A 15,505-nucleotide genomic window follows, 5' to 3' on the forward strand; every position below is an offset into this window, starting at 1 on the left:
AGAGTCCCCAGAGTAACATTTTGGGGGGTTGATTTTAGTCAATGTTCGCGATTTTTAAAATAATATTACGGAATGTAGGAGATTTTTAGATTTATGTGTGTAAACATTTGTGATTTTAGAATGAATTTATTATTACAATACATCTCAGTGATTATTAACCATGTTTACTAAAAATCTTTGAAATTATGAGACTTTTGGGAGTGATTTCAGTGAAGTTTAGCGAGTTTTAGCACAGAGAGACGTCAGGAGTGTGAGCGGTGACTTACCCTGTGTGAGTCAAGAACAGCGATGCTCTTAGACACTTGTGTATGGGTGACAGAGCAGCGTGCAGCGTGTACAGTCGTGTGCGTGAAGGAATTTCTATTTTAGCTCAGTCATTGGAGTAAGACTATTAGTATGAATGATTGCAATGGTATGGGGAGAAAACATGGACCTCTGAAAAATATTGATAAGATATGATATTTTTTAATTCGAAATTATTATTATTACTATTACTAGAATTATTATTATTATTATTATTATTATTATTATTATTATTATTATTATTATTATTATTATTATTATTATTATTATTATTATTATTATTATTATTATTATCATTATTATTATTAATATTTTTATTATTATTATTATTATATATGAATTATCACCTTAAATTCATTCACCTGTCATGATATATTTAATCTAGATCACCATAAGCTGAACACGTGCCGACCTGACCTTCACATATTCCAAGGTGTGTTTGCACATCCATCATTTTTCTGCTTGTAATTAGTATTGATCACACATTGATGAAGTAGTGCACAGTGTAGATCTTTAAGCTATGTAATTTTCGTCATTCCAGCACGCTATAAGACCACTCGACAGCTTCAGCGATTACTAGTCATTTGGACCCTGGTTCTATGAGACCCCTGTGCTATTGGGTCCCAACTTTGGCTGAAAAGCATTGGGAAACATTAGGGACGACAATCATTAGGTTTAAGGTTCTTTTGGATTCGGACCCATTAGGCCAGGGACGTATTAGGATTGAGTTCCATTTGCGTTAGATCCCATTAAGATTGGGACTCATTAAATCTGGGACCCATTATAATAGGGGTACTTAAGACTACGGACCCATCTGACTAAAAACCTATAGAGCTGAGTCACATTACGGCTGGGAACCCTTGGAACTGAGGCCCGTTGGAATTAATTAATCTCCAATCCAAATACTTAAATAATTGACTGACTGGAACTAGAGTCTACAAGGATTGGATCATTTTTGACCAGCCACTTTACTGAACCATAACACCAACACGAAGATGGACGGAAGGGCTCTCTGAAGGCCCCTCGACTAGTCATCTAGTTTCAGTGACCTTTGACCTTTGACCCTTCACCCTGTTACTCTGAGGGGGTGATGATTATACCTTCCAAACTTCAAAGAACTTCATTGAAAAGTGTAAAGCTGTTTTCGACAAGAGAGGGCGTAAAATAACACATATATTCGCAGAAGCTCACTCACACAGACCTATGGCCAGGTGAAGGAGGAAATAGTTTGCTTGTTCTTATTTCCGGGTGGTGAAGTGGTGACCCAAACCTTCTTTAAGACTACAGGGATGATAGATAAAACAATGGTGGTATTAATAATGGATAACAATGATGAAAATAATAATGTAAATCATAAATTATATAATATCAGATGAATATTACTACCACTAATACTACTACTACTACTACTACTACTACTACTACTACTACTACTGCTAATAATAATACTAATAATAATAATGATAATAATAGTAATTGTAATAATGATAAAGAAATCTGGGAAATTTAACAGCACACCACCACCATTAAATGACTGCCAGTGACCTTTTCACCTGTTTGGTTTAAGTTCCACCAAGTTTCTCTCTCAAGTTTTCCCTGCAATTGCATCTTTTGTTTTCTCTTTCGTGAAAAAAAGAAAGAAATTTATCCTCTTTTTACCAATATTCCATCAATGTGTTTTCTATTTGTCTTTCAGCTAGTTTATATGTTTTTTATTTGTCTGCGTCTGTCTGTCTGTCTGTCTGTTTCCTGTTTGTTTCTCTCTTGTGTTATTTATTTACTGTCCCTTTTCTTATCTGTTTGTCTTTCTGTCTTATTCCTGTCCACTGTCTCCTTTCTATACGTATATTTTCTCACACACACACACACACACATGCACACACACACACACACACACACACATTATCTGACTAGTGAACTATCTACCCCAGCTGACCGAACAATCATGTGTGGCGGAGATGGTGATTAGACGCAGACCAAAAGACCATTGTTACCAGCTGGGGGTGACATCTTACCTTAGAAGATCATACCATTGTTCCCAGCTGAGCGAAGTATCTTACACAGCCGAGTATTCCAGTGTTGACAAATAGGTTATTGCTTATTACCGGATGAGTGCGTCAGTGTTGCCATGGGAGAAGGTAAGCATTGCTATAGTTGCCATATAAGTGGATGATAATGTCAACTGAAAATACCAATGTTGCCATATGAACAAAAGATCCCTGATACTGTTGCCATATGAGTGGACCTGATGACATTTTTTTTTCAGCTCACTGTGTTGCCATACGACAGGGCGATCCCTCCAAGCTTAGTATTTGCCAGTGTTGCCATCGCGGCGGGGACCATCTATCCTAGCAGAACGGAGCATAATTTTCATCTTAGTAGGCCATTATGTCTCAGATAATTAGGCCATAGTTCCCAGCTGAGTGGCCATCATTTAGGGTTGATCGAGGCCATTATTCCTCTCTGAGAAGGTCATCCCTTGTGTGCTAAGGAGGTAGTCGTTGCCATAGTGTGCCTTTGTTGTCATGTGTGCCATCAGTGTCATATGTTTCGACGATGCCATAGAGTACTATCGTTGCCATGTGTATCTGTATTGTTAAGTTTGTCAGGCTTTTAATATTTGTTAGTATGATCAAGAGGAAACCATTAATGTTATGTCTGCCATCGTTGCCATAATGAGTATGTCATCGTCTTCAATTATGTCATTGTGTACCTGTCAGTGTGTCATCGTTGCCAACTAAAAACTCTTCTTCGTGACTAATAAAATGGTTCGTTATTCAGAGAGAAACACACCACGTGGGAGGGTTATTATTACCACCTGGGGAAGCTATTTCTCCCAGCTGGGTGGACCATCTGCCCCGGCTAGGTGGATCATTTCTCCCAGTTAGACACAATACCCCTACTAGCTGGGTGAACCTACTCTCCCAGCTGGTGTGGACCCTCTCTCCCAGCTGGTGTGGACCCTCTCTCCCAGCTGGTGTGGACCTTCTCTCCTAGCTGGTGTGGACCCTCTCTCCCAGCTGGTGTGGACCCTCTCTCCTAGCTGGTGTGGACCCTCTCTCCCAGCTGGTGTGGATCCTCTCTTCTCCCAGTTGGACAGACCACCGGTGCCAGCTGAGCGGCTTAGTGAGAGGCCTACGTCCCGGAACCCTGACCGTAGGAGTAGGGAGGGGGGGGGGGCATTATCGGCCAGAGAGGATCATCAGTGGCTGGTGAGGGGCTCTCCTGACAAGCCTACCTCACTCTTTACTCACGCCTTCTCTCCCTCCCTCCCTCCCTCTCCCTGTTCTAATGTTTATCAGTATTGTTGATTCCGTCTATACAACCCAACTTAGTTTACATGAAACTTAAAACCAAAAACTCCAACTAAAGTTTACTATTTTCAGTTGTCTGCCATTTGTGGAAGTATTATCAAGTCCCTTTTCAGATCATGATATTGTGAACGAAATCTTCAAGCAGCGAGTCAGTCAACACACTCTACCTGTGACGAGGCATCGTGCTGAGGTACAAGGTAATCACCCACTAGTCACCCATTATGAATACATCAGTAATTCTCACGTTGTACTTATCGTAACTTAACAGGTAGTGAGGCTGATGGCTACACAGGCATTGAAGGTAATTACACAATGTTTCACTAACTTAAATTTATATGTTAATAGATTGTGATTTAAAGTTTTATTAAAGAGAAGTTAAAATAATAAATGTTCTCTTTTTTACCTTAAGTTTGCTTGTAACTCATGACTACTTCTAATGAATTGTATTAAGATAACGAATATAAAAGGAAAGCAATAGACACAATAGTTATACATACAGTATACATATATACTCTACATGTATACTGACACTTGGTGCATCAATAATGTGGTATGTATCGGTATTCGGTGGACAATCAATACACAATTTTCTTCTCGCCGCTGTGTTGTTACATCGTCAAGGTAATAAATTTCGTTTTGCAATGTGTCACAAACAGATGACCGAAATTCAATGTTCTTTATACATACCAATTTAACAATCAATTCACTAGCAAGAAGGAGACTCACACCTGAACACATCTACCTGGTCTAATTAATGGAGTTATTTCACATCCTATTATATAGTTCCCTATGTCAGCAGTGAATTAAAATACCTGTTTCGATTTCCCCCGCGTCAGAAGTTACGTAAGACTGTCTGTATGTAGTAGCAGCAGCTATAACCCTTATTAATTTTCACCTGGTATTTTTCCACCACTCAGGTAAGAAACAGGAAACAATCGTCCGAACTAATTCTTACCTGGTATTTTTTTTATCTAATCATACAAGAGACGTAAATACAGCCCCAATTCCCAACTTATTTCTCTCCAGGTATATATATATATTTTTTTTTTTACCATAGGAGACAGAAATACAATCTTCCTCCTAAGTAATCCTCACCGGGTATTTTCTACCACTGAGCGCGTCCTGGGTGTTGCCACAAATCACCTGAGCGAGCCAGAGATATAAAGCCCACGTACAACAACAGCGCCGGGAACAAGGCACTCACTACAGGTACAGTGTAAAATGTATTTCCCTCGGCTAGAAGCGCCAGTTTCTCACAATTCCAGCGTAAACGATGCCTGGGGAGGTATAAATTGGGGTGGGTGTGGGCCGGCCACTGTACGACGGGAATAATGCCCTATAACAGCGTCTCCAAGGAAAAAAGTTGGGACGAGATGGTGGTCTTGGTGTGAGGCTGGGAGGCCATAGTGATGCTCCTCTACGTGTGTGTGTGTGTGTGTGTGTGTGTGTGTGTGTGTGTGTGTGTGTGTGTGTGTGTGTGTGTGTGTGTGTGTGTGTGTGTGTGTGTGTGTGTGTGTGTGGGTGTTTGTGTGTGTTTTACCATTTTTGTACAGTTGTGTAAATAAATTCGTAATAACCATCAATCTCTCTCCTCACTCACCTGTAAGAGGTCAGTCATGAGGTTTGTCAGTTCTCGTGTATGTATATAATCAAGTGAAGCTTAGAGGAGTGAGCAGGTTCAGCTAAGACACAAATGAAGCTGGTAGCTCCCCCTTCACTCAATGAGAAATGAAGCTCTGAGACACGAAAAGAGAGAGGGTCGTCTCCCTGACAGATATAACAAGTGAGCTGAACTGTGTGTGTGTGTGTGTGTGTGTGTGTGTGTGTGTGTGTGTGTGTGTGTGTGTGTGTGTGTGTGACCGTGTTCATGTGTATGTGCATGTGTGTGCTTATGTGAGTGCATGTGTGTGTGTGTGTGTGTGTGACCGTGTTCATGTGTATGTGCATGTGTGTGCTTATGTGAGTGCATGTGTATACGTGCATGCATGTGGTGTTCTCCCCCTCCTCCCTCTGTCTCATAATTCTCTCTCATTCCTGGAAATTAAGAATCTTTTTATCTTCTAAATCTTAAGGTTCATGAGCTTACACGAAAAACTACTTCAAGATCATATTTGTGAGGGAGTGTGTGTGTGTGTGTGTGTGTGTGTGTGTGTGTGTGTGTGTGTGTGTGTGTGTGTGTGTGTGTGTGTGTGTGTGTGTGTGTGTGTGCGTGCTTGTTTGTGTATGTGCGCCCAACACTCTTTGCCTGACTTCGAGCACAATATTTGTGTATGTAATTCTATCTCTAGTCGTCTGTCATTTATGTATCTGTCTATCTGCTTCTCTGACTGTCTGTGCCGCTGTGTTGTCTTACTAAACACCCTAAGTCAGCGATGATGATAATTTGACAACGTATCCGCCTCAGTATCGCCAGTTCTTACAAACAGTGAAAATAAAAGATACACGAATGCAAACACAAAATAACTTTACACTGAAAAAAAGAGATTGGAATTCAGTCTCAGTTTTAAGAGTTCTAGTTGGGAGTAAATTATTTATCCCCCGCTGGTCACAACTTAGCTTTGTAAATACTAGAGATGGTTTGCTGCAACAGCTGAAGGTATTGGTTTGTTGACGATCACATCAATGCCCAACACTACACTGACGTCAACACCCAACACTAAAGCACACTGTGTGTTCAATGGCACAGCACTTTGTATCTAATGGCAAGTTAGCTGATATATTAAGACTGCAGCCATGCATGTCTCCCATGCAGATGCGAGTGACATTAAATGGAAAATGTTCGGCCAGACATATTGGCTCACACTGGCAATATAGGACCCACGCTGGAGTGAATAAGTCAACTCCTCTGTGTAAAACTAAACAAATAATGTACTGGAAATACTCTGTAACATTTAATGCCACAATTCCCTGGCCACTGGGGTCTGTTATACATACCTTTTGTGACCTCTACTCTGTAATTCTTTTTTAGCTACCGCTGACAGGATGAATATGGGATGCAACCTCCATCACCACCACCTCGATGACAACATACACCACCACAACTACCACCATAACCACCATCACCACACTGACGACAACATGCACCACCACCACCACCACCACCACCACCATCACCAAAACCACCACCACATTGATGAGGCACAAACTCCCTCAGGTAATTTACTCCTGCAGTGGTGATTTATCTATTTCCAATATGGCGTTTCCCAATAGCTAGCAGGTAAGTCCTTGGCTCGATACACATCAGGGTCTGCACACCTTGTCGACGACAGCTCCCTGCAGCCTTGTCAATAAACCCACGCCTTTGGACACGTTAGCTCGCTGTATCCGTACTGGCGGTTTTAAATGAGTTTTGGAGTCGTTGTTTACTTCTTGGCGCATGTAAACCTCTGCAGTGTCATCTTAACTAGGTGATAAAGACTACGGAAAGCACTCGTTCAGGATGCATTTATACTCATGTGACCTTCTTGACTTGTTTTGAAAATTCTGACAAAGTTTATCGGTCTGAATATCCCAACTTAATGGTTCTCCACATGTAAGCAAAGACCTTCATTATTAATACTGTGCACAGTATTCCATATACCTCCCTCCTGTTTCATACATTCATATAAGATCCAAAGCCACTTCCTCACTCACACGTCACTATTACCATAGGTCCAGACACACCAAGCGTGTTAATGTAGGTCTGTAGGACACGGTCGCTGCCGCCTGTGGAAGAAGAATAGTCTTAGGTTTTCAATGATTTTGTTGTTGATGTTTTACACAGAAGTGATTTGCTAGATCCTCATAAGCGAGGTTTCTCATTACTAGGATGAGATTTCTAGTCGTTAAACTTTCTCACCAGAACCACTTTGGACTCCTACTAAAACTTTAAATTGTCGTATTTATTGCTATATCATAGGCTGGTCCCGCCACTATCGCCTGTTGGAGGTTGATAGCTTGACTGCCACAGCTATAAAATAAATATTTGGAAGCCCAACTTTATATCACAAGTGAGTCATTGTGCTGCCACTAGGAAGACACCGGTCATTATCAACGTTAAAGCCGCCGTAAAAGTTGTAATAAAAGTTACGACATTGTCAGAGGCAGAGTTGTGGTCAATGTAAATAACTTGATAAAGTAAAAGTTAATCACCGAAGCAAAATAATGACGAAAGTTGGAGACAATGTTTCAGTTTATGCAAATTACACTGACACACACACACACACACACACACACACAAGAGTGGAGTTCAAAGTAAGAAGCAATGTCAAAGAAGAAGTCAAAGAGAGTGTTGAGGTGATGAGAGGTATTAGACAGCAACAAGAAGAGTATTATCAACAAGCTCTTCGTCAGCCTCAAGAGCATCACCAGCGATGGAAGGAACTCTCCCCTCAGCGTGGCCTTCCTGATAACATCTGCCCTATATACATTAGAAAAACAACAGCAATAGTCATGGATATACAATTAAACTGAAAATAAACTTGGATAATATTATGAGTCAGAACTACCAAGAGGAAATGAGTTTGAGACCTGGGTGAGCGCCGCCATTGACTTGATCTTTCTAAATGACACATCGTCCGACCCATCAAGACCCTACACACCTCTATACGACACTCCCACTGTACACTTACACGACTTAACCAACACACAGTAGAAAGTAAAGAGGAAGAGAGAGAGAGAGAGAGAGTCAGACAGAGAGACAGGCAAATAGACAGGGGGAAAGAAAAATACATAAAAAAGAAACAGATAAAAGAGGTAGCTAAGGAAAGTGTGGAGAGAGAGAGAGAGAGAGAGAGAGAGAGAGAGAGAGAGAGAGAGAGAGAGAGAGAGAGAGAGAAATGATGAAAATATTACTAAAATGAGAAAGAAGGAAAAATTGAGAAACAGAAAAAAGAGAAAACGAACTCGAAATTGAAAAAAAAAAGAGAAAACAAAGAAAAGAAAAGAGCCAAAATCAGATGAGACAGAGAAAGAATCCAGTTAGACTCTCAAGATAAACCACCGCATACTAACACTAGTTCTGGTTAGCCTAAGTCGGCCTTTCCTGTGTGGCTCATTGGGCATAAACAAACAGGGTATGGAAGGCAACGAGGGCTTGAGGTCTCGTTGTGTTGGGATTATTGTGAGGATTACAAGGCCTTATCATTTACCTAGGCTAAAGGCTTATGATACTGAGATCAACAGGCATTAACGTGTGTGTGTGTGTGTGTGTGTGTGTGTGTGTGTGTGTGTGTGTGTGTGTGTGTGTGTGTGTGTGTGTGTGTGTGTGTGTGTGTGTGTGTGTGTGTGTGTGTGTGTGTGTGTGTGTGTGTGTGTGTGTGTGTGTGTGTGTGTGTGTGTGTGTGTGTGTGTGTGTGTGTGTGTGTGTGTGTGTGTGTGTGTGTGTGTGTACGAGAACATATAAACGTCCTCACAGATCTTCGCTTTCTGGAAGGCTTAATCTGTTTACCACAACCACAGGAACGGTAATCAGGTCACAAAAACCATCTAATTGGCTAATCCGCATGGCAATTGACGCTGAATCCTGCAAAAGCCACTTGAGCGTTCGTGCCTTAGCCAGATCGATCCAACTCTAACTACATTCCTACACTATATACAGTATCAGGTATCTGTTGTGGTTACACCGAACTCAACTTAGAAACTTATTTTGATGAAAGGTAACCAACTTAAACCTTCACTAGCTTAACCAAATTAACCATAACTGAATCAATTTAAACCCAACTTACATATATTACATTTCAAATTATCTAAATTCACTATAACTTAACCCTAATTCATCCTAAGTTGAATTAACCCATTCATCCTAATATAACCTGTTTTAGTATATATAATCCAACCTCATCCCAGTTTACCGATACACTACACCTGTGCTGGGTGACTATATACAGCGAGGTCAAGGAGCAGAGCAGAGCCTGGCTACACCTGAAATAATTACAGAGACTCGACAATCAACGCGACACACTGGTAGTCATTGAGGATCGACCCAAACACTGACGGCAAAGTAATCTTGACAAATTGAAAAGATAACCGACCTACTGCACTATTATATATATAGACCTGGATATAGTTCACTTTATAACATATCTATATACCATTATGACAAAATGAACCCTACCCTAATCCTCAAAGCAGCATTATATTTTCGTCTGCCTGCCTCCCCCTAATGCCTCCATTATAAATCCGGTTCTCCCCCTCCGTCCTCCTGCTTAACCCTAACTTACGCTATCCTCACACGGCTATGAGGGCTCGCAACTTTTGAAACCTTGGAGAATTTACGATAGACGGAGTGCAAGAGGAGGGGGGGTGGGTGAAGAGGGGACGAAGGGCGGGGAAGAGAGAATGCGAGGAGGGAGAAGCAGGAGGGTATAGAAAACAGGAGAAAATAGGGAGAGATAGATGAGAGAACTCGCAGGGGGAGGAGGTAGGAGAAAAACTATTTTAAGTTGTTATTGGTGAAGGGTTGTACAGGAGAGGCGAGGCAGGAAGACAACCAGGCAGAGAGGGAGAGGGTGGGAGGGAGGGAGAGGGAGAGGGAGGGAGGGATGGGGGTGGGATGGAGGGAGGGTGAAATGGGTTGAGAATGGATGCTAAGAGAGGGCGCGTGTTGGCGTGGGAAGGAGAACAGCATGAGAAAATGGCACAGGATAGAGTGGATATTTTGGGAAATGGCGCTTAGGAGTCGAATGTGTGGAGAGTGACGGGGCGAACTGGCGTGATGAGGAAATATCTTGGGAAATAACAAGACGAAAACGTAGGAGTGTGGGAAGAATGTAGGGGAGAGAAGGAACTTAGAAAAATAACCTAGAATTAAGGATGGAGTGGTTAAAAAGCATAGGAGATTTGTGGGGTGGTAGTGGTGGGGGGTGGGGAGATAGCATGGGGGAAATTACGTAGGGAGGAAGAAGAGGATAATAATTTGATGAAGAGAGAGGGAGGTACAATGGGGAGACGCGACTTGGGGAAAGTGAGGGAGGGTGATGATGTAGTGATGAAGGGAGGGAAATGTGGGAGAGAGAGAGAGAGAGAGAGAGAGGAGGGAGGAGCTCTAGTGGGGAGGGGAGGGGAGGGGGAAGACAATGGTCTAGTGGGTAAGGGGAGGAAGGTGGGGATCTAGTGGGGAAGAAAGTGTAGAGGAACTTCTGGAAACACTGCAGCACCGCGCCTGAGGGAACAAGCTTTACTCGTCCCTCTAGTTTACAACCCTGATACAACCCGTCACAGCCCTGCATAATTCCGGCTTACAGAAGTTTACTGTCCTGAGTGGCGTGGGAGGCCGTCACCACAACAGACCCAGCTCTGAGTCATCCATTCAGTGGGTTAAAAAAAAGAACTATTTACACTCGAACTGAAAACCGGACCCAAATTACCGCACTAAAACCATGGCTTGGGTTGTGTTAGGTTAGGTTAGGTTGTGTTAGGTTGTGTTAGGTTAGGTTAGGTTGTGTTAGGTTGTGTTAGGTTAGGTTAGGTTGTGTTAGGTTGTGTTAGGTTAGGTTAGGTTGTGTTAGGTTGTGTTAGGTTGTGTTAGGTTGTGTTAGGTTAGGCTGAGGGCTCTAAGATCGCAGAGTCCCACGTGTCAAAAGCTACTGACGCCACTGGCAAGAGACAAGAGGGCGAAGTAACCTCTTAGAGCACACAGACAGCCTCAATTAGTCTTGTTTACAAAAATAAAATGTTTTATCACAGGTGAGGACCCTAGATGATGCACGCGAGGGAGGGGGAGAGAGAAGGAGAGGATAAGAGAGAGGGAAAATAAGAGGGACAGATGATGAGGATAAGAAAGAGAGAGAGAGAGAGATGGGGGACAGAGGAGAGAGGGAGGGAAAAGGGAAGGAGTGAGAGAGAGAGAGAGAGAGGGAGGAGAGAGAGCAAATCAGACAGGCAGAATAAAAAAAAGGCAACTCTTCTCTGCTGGTAATTCACACTGATAGGATGTTCTTTGTTTTGTCATTTTTGGCAAGGGAAATTCAGACAAGGTCTCAGGGTGGAGGGAGGAAGAGTCTTCAGTGTGTGTTCTGTGTGTCTAGATACCACCACTCCCACTACAAAGATTTGTGCATGGGTTAAAACTGTACTATGTCCTACTCTAAAATGACCCTGTTCCGCCATTCTAAACACACACACATCTCTTCCTAGGGTCATAACCCTCACCTCAGATAAAAGGTTCGCTGGTAGTTTTAATGCTCCACTTCCTTATGACCGCTGGACCTACCGAAGCAAGATAAATACTCGTACCCTGCTGCTGCTGCTCCTGGTGCAGACATTGGAAACTACTCTTTTGCCAGGAGATGGGAAGAGAGAGAGAGAGAGACAGAAGGGAAAGTCGATAAAGCAGTAAACATTGGGAGATAGATAGGTAAATGAGGGTAAGATATCCGTGTTGGGAATATTTTACCCGGCGCACTTTACAGAGAGAGAGAGAGAGAGAGAGAGAGAGAGTAAATTTCAGTTAAATTTCTATACAGCCAATCTAGTTCATTCCATTTTTTTCCCCGGTATCGACATTCAGCTTCACATGTCCGACACACAACCACTTCCCGGTATAAATAACATCATCGGGTTTGGTCGTGTTGTGCCAACCTAACTTTTAACAAGGTGTGTTATCTGTCAGTTATGGATACCATTTGACACCTGACACTTGTATGATCACTGAACATTGGGTTGAAGTCGATTTTTTTTATTTTTTTTTACCGAAACTTCACCACGATGTATCAATGTTTCCTCTCATAGACAGTAATAAATCTCCAGTTAATCTATCTATGCTTACCTTCTGTCTAAAACCCCTACAGTGTATAATATCCGTCTATTCCTGTACTTTATAACTTGCCTTCACAACCCCTGCCGTCTCTCCTACCTACCTATTTACTCTGCATCCTTCCTCCACTAATCCCTACCCGCTGGATCTTTGTTTATTACCTAAAATAACTACCATCACGTTTCATTAAGCTCTGTGTTTACGTCTGCCAGCGCTCCGTGTGTCACTGGCGCCATCAACGTCTCGCCTGATGGTATATTGTTCAGGTCGAGGCCAATTTTGGGGGATTTTTTTTTCTTCAGGAAAGGGAAATCGGTTTTGGTTTAATAATGATAATAATAATAATAACATTAATAATAATAATAATAATAATAATAATAATAATAATAATAATAATAATAATAATAATAATAATAATAATAATAATAATAATAATAATAATAATAATAATAATAATAATAATAATAATAATAATAATAATAATAATAATAATAATAATAATAATAATAATAATAATAATAATAATAATAATAATAATAATAATAATAATAATAATAATAATAATAATAATAATAATAATAATAATAATAATAATAATAATAATAATAATAATAATAATAATAATAATAATAATAATAATAATAATAATAATAATAATAATAATAACTAATAATAATAATAATAATAATAATAATAATAATAATAATACTAATAATAATAATAATAACAAAATAATAATAATACTAATAATAATAATAATAATAATAATAATAATAATAATAATAATAATAATAATAATAATAATAATAATAATAATAATAATAATAATAATAATAATAATAATAATAATAATAATAATAATAATAATACATGATTATAATTATGAGATTATTTCAGACACAAGAGTAGAGATTATTGAATTATCAATTTAGCATTTTTGGGTTCAGGGAGAGACATATAGATTACAGTATATGTTTGTTTTTAGAGTTTACTTTTAATATACATCATCTGAATATTAATTATTGTTTGAGAAGAAAAGAACTGATTATCACAAGTTGCTTTGGTGTAGGATGAATGCAATACGAACTTTATTTTTTTGTTATAATTGTCTTTTGGTCAATTGTTCAAACTACGATTTTTAAAGTGGTCAAGCTATGATCCTCAGAGGGTTCTAATCATTCTAAATTAGATAAATTAACATTCTTATTTGGTTATCATTCAGAACTACTGTCGTTAAAAATATTAAACCACCATTACTAAATCATAAAACTCTGATCCTCAAGGGTTAAACCATTATCCTGTTGAATCATGTCCTCTTAAACATAAACCATTGTGTTTTTATATACAGATCATCTTCTTAAAGGGGTTAAAACATCCATCATCAGCATATTGCTTAACCTCTCGTCCTCAATGAGTTACATAATAATACTTGTAAATTAAAATAGTATCAACTTAACAAACAAATACACCTAATAATATGGAAAACATTTTATCTGTGGTCTTACTGAGAAAAAATCTGAGTTTATTTATTTTTTTAGAATTCGTAAATACAGTTTACCTTCAGTATCATAACAAATAGATTTATTGTATTAAATGTATTTTTTTATTGCTGTGCTCACTTCAAGAACTAAGAGGAAATACTTTGGTAAATATAACTTAGTTCTTCCTTAGCTTTGTAAGATGTACCGTAATGAAATAGTGTTTATAATATTATCTTACTTGGTTAATTCTGTAAATAACTAAACAAAACTAACGCAACCTAAGTTTACATAACCTAACCTAACCTAACTCGTGGTCTTGATAAATGGAATTCTGGTCGAGGTTCAGGTTTGAGTCGGTCTTTAATTATTATTTTTTTTTTCTCGGGTGGTGGCAGTAAGTGACCTTCCTTAGCTCTTGCTTAATGCGTTTGATGTGACCTGAGGCGTGAGGACCGTGAGTTGTGAGGACCGTGTGTTGTGAGGACCGTGTAGTGTGAGAACCGTGTGTTGTGAGGACCGTGTAGTGTGAGGACCGTGTGTTGTGAGGACCTTGTGTTGTGAGGACCGTGTAGTGTGAGGACCGTGTAGTGTGAGGACTGTGTGTTGTGAGGACCTTGTGTTGGAGGACTGTGAGTTGTGAGGACCGTGTGTTGTGAGGACCGTGAGTTGTGAGGACCGTGTGTTGTGAGGACCTTGTGTTGTGAGGACCGTGTAGTGTGAGGACCGCATTATTTGACTAGTGTTCTTGTACCTGCTGTTTCTCCCACGCTAACAGCAGTAGCACCAATTCCTGTTGTGTTATGTGGCGTGACAGTATCCATGTCACGGCCGTGTAACGTGTGCGTGGTGGTCCCCCGTTAGGCAAGTCACCGTGACCTCCCTAATGACCTCTAATGCCCTCACACGACACGCCAGCCTCATGCTAATCATCTCATGTTTTTGTTTTTTTAATTATTTTCCTGAGTTTTGAAAAAATGGTCATTGCCGTTTTCATGCAAGTCAATAGGCTTCAATTTCTAATTATGAATTTTGATAAAATTTATAATACAGTTAAACTGATCCAACTAAAAAGAAAAGCTTGAATCTTCAACACTGTTTACTGTTCAGAGAAGATCAGGTTCAGCACTGTGTTAGAACTACTTCATTATTTAAATGTTTCTCATATTTCTTCAAGCCCAACAATGGTATGTATAGGCAGAGAAAAAGCAGATACATAGATAATATTGATACATGTTGAGAGGCAGATTATACATATGTAAACGGATAAATACAAACACCACATCGGTAATATCTTTCGTATTTATAATTATTTCTCGTCTTCATAACCTTCATAAATTTTCCTTAATACTAAACACGTATTTTGTGTTCATAAAGATAAAAATAATGACAACCATTTACAGCAAGTGACAAGGTCTTTGATATTCATTTATTCCTTGTTAGATTAGGTTAGGTTTGGTTAGGTTAGGTTAGGTATTAATAATTGGTCGTGGTAATAACGATAACAACAAAGCTATTCAGGCAAAAAAATTCTTTCATGAAATTTTGGAAAGGATTATAATGAATTTTCCAATCTATTAACCTCTTCAGTAGCCATCGAGGTGTTCAGTATTCACATTTGTTCAATACTCAGAGCGTAGAGTGTGTGTAGTATAGTTTCAGCTGGGTGTTGTGAA

This window comes from Homarus americanus, unplaced genomic scaffold (assembly GCF_018991925.1).
Source record: "Homarus americanus isolate GMGI-L3 unplaced genomic scaffold, GMGI_Hamer_2.0 scaffold39675, whole genome shotgun sequence".
Classification (NCBI taxonomy): Eukaryota; Metazoa; Arthropoda; class Malacostraca; order Decapoda; family Nephropidae; genus Homarus; species Homarus americanus.